The following is a 2434-nucleotide window of genomic DNA, read 5'->3' as shown; positions in this document are numbered from 1 at the left end:
TCTCCTCCAAAAGGAGAAATCACATCTCTCCAGTTTCTCACAAAAGAGAAAGCATTTGCAGCATTATCCAGTCCTAGTCTTTCCTATTTCTGGGCCCTACGTGGATTATAGGGAGGATGTAGGAGTCTCAATTTAACCAAAGAAATGGACTCAGAGTCCCCCTTCAACTTACATTACCTTCTCAGAAGCCACTAGGAGAATCATAGTCATTTCTGCCTAGTAACTGAGATCTGACTAGGTGTCCATTTCATCCCTGCCTATAATACATAAACATCCAGTGGGCTGAGGAGTAGGAGGAGAGGGCAGCCTGGGTTACCCTGCAAGCTTGCTGATGATAACCAAGGACTTTCTCTGGGGCAGAATGTGGTCACCAGTCACCAGGTTCTTCTTTGGTTCTGCACTTGGAAGCTGCTTACTCTTCATCTTGGCTTTGGCCATGTTGTAGTCTCCTGAGACAAAGTACCTTTTCCCTTTCTGTAATCTCTTCATGAGGAAGTTGGAGCCTCCAGGCTTTTGTCCTAGGCTTAGGTATTTGGACTTTAGCTTTGGCTCCTCAACTCTCTCAGAGAGAATACCTTCTTTATCCTGCATCTTCGTTTCTCCTTGTTGGTCTTCTCCACAGGGTTCTCTCTTTCTTGTTAATGGGATGTGGTAGGACTGAGTCTCTGGAGCATAGGAGGGCCCATATAGTCCACCTGACAAGGGAAAGGGGAAGGGAAATGGGGACAACCTATCCTGCTGCTTTGGCTCCTGTCACTAGGGTTGCTCAGTCAAAATAGCCATAAATTGTTTTTTCTGATTTATTTGTATTGCTTATATGTGTTCTCTTGCATCTCACTTAGTTTCTTTAATATCATTATTTTGAATAATTTTTCAGGCATTTCATAGATTTTCTTTTCTTTGGGATCTTTTACTGGAGAAGTGTTGTTTTTTCATTGGAGGCATCATGTTTCCTTGCTTTTATATATTTATTGTGTCCTTGTGTTGATATCTGTGCATTTAGTATGAGTTACTCCTTCAAATTTTATGGATTGGTTTTTGTAGAGAAAGACTTTTTTCATGTATTTATAGCATTGGTTAGGTAGGATGTTTTGGCTTTGATTCTGAGTGGCTGCAGTAGTATAGTGTCTGTATAATTTTTTTCACTATAATCAGCATCTGTGAGTTCTTCAGTGGCTTAGCTTGCAGTGGTTAGCAGAGGCTATGGTGAGGTTTTGCACAAGGCAGGGATGCCAGGAGGGCCAGTCCTTGGGTGTTAGTGGTGGCACCAGCGAGCTGGGTGTGCAGGTCTTCGGGCCCCTGAGTAGTGTATGTGAGTGCCAGCAATGGTGGGCCTAGGCAGACCAGTCCGTGGGCCTCCAAGCAGCTTGCTTGGGTGCTGGCAGTAGTGGGCCAGGTAGGCCTTGTGTTCCTGGATGACATGCATGGCATTGGTGGTGGTACATGAGCTCTGCTGAGTGGCATGCACAGGTGCCAGCAGTGATGGTGGTAGGCTGGATGAGCTGGTCACCAGGCCCTAGGGAGGTTCATGCGGGTACTGGTAGTGTGGGTAAGGTGGTCTCATTTCTTATGTCCCTGGACAGTGCATGTGTGCACTGGTGGCAGCAGCAGGGCAGGCCTACCCCCAGGCCCCCAGGAGCATGCACAGACAGCAGTGGTGATGGAGTGGGACTGTCCTCAGCACCCCCAGTAGTGTGTGCAGGTACTGAAGGCCACAAGTGGGGCAGATTTATCCCTGGGCACCTGGATGACATGCTCATTCATGCCAGTACCCAGGCCCCTTGAAGACATGAGCGGTGGCTTTGCGGCTAGAGGAAGGGTGGTTGATTACAGTGGTAGCAGCAGCCCTGGGCATGCTGCTCTCAGGCTCTGGGAGGTGCATGCTTTAGCTCCCCTTGTCCCAGTGGCAGCCTCCTTGTTGCATTTCACCTCCTGTTCTTTGGGGTCTAGGATATTGTGTGGCTAGAGTGCTGGACAATGTGCTGTACTGCTGGGTCCAGTTGGCATCATAACACTGCAACCCTCTGAGGGATGTCAGTGGGTCTCCAGGGTTGTGGAGATGCAGGTAGAGCAAGATGTAGTCAGGTGGAAGGTGGGGTCTCAAAATGGTGCTGTGCTGCAGTTGCTTGGGTCTCGATAGTGTGTGGGACCCAATGCAAAGTCCCTCTCTGGAACCAAGCTCTTGTGTGGACTCCAGGCAGCTCCCTATACTAGTCTTGGGGCCCATGAGGGCTGAGAGGCTCTCCCTTGGCTGGATTGCCAGAGTTTGCATGGGAATGTGGCTCACTGGGGATATTTTGCTTACCTTTTCCCCTCAATGAGGAGTTTCTCCTGGCTCCAAGCCAATACTGACTAGGCTGACTGCTTTGATTCTCTATCCTTTGGTGATTCAGAGGTTTCTTGTCATTTCCTTGCTGAATTCCTGTGTTCTGTC

At 48.7% G+C, this 2434-nt stretch overlaps 1 pseudogene; it reads right to left on the bottom strand.

Annotated features, from left to right (window-relative positions):
• Nucleotides 1-312: 312 nt before the first annotated feature.
• On the bottom strand, nt 313-1426 carry LOC470637 (alpha-endosulfine-like; annotated as a pseudogene).
• Between the last annotated feature and the right edge of the window lie 1008 nt (nt 1427-2434).

This window comes from Pan troglodytes, chromosome 13 (genome assembly GCF_028858775.2).
Source record: "Pan troglodytes isolate AG18354 chromosome 13, NHGRI_mPanTro3-v2.0_pri, whole genome shotgun sequence".
NCBI lineage: Eukaryota > Metazoa > Chordata > Mammalia > Primates > Hominidae > Pan > Pan troglodytes.
This window is presented reverse-complemented; position numbering and strand designations above follow the sequence as displayed.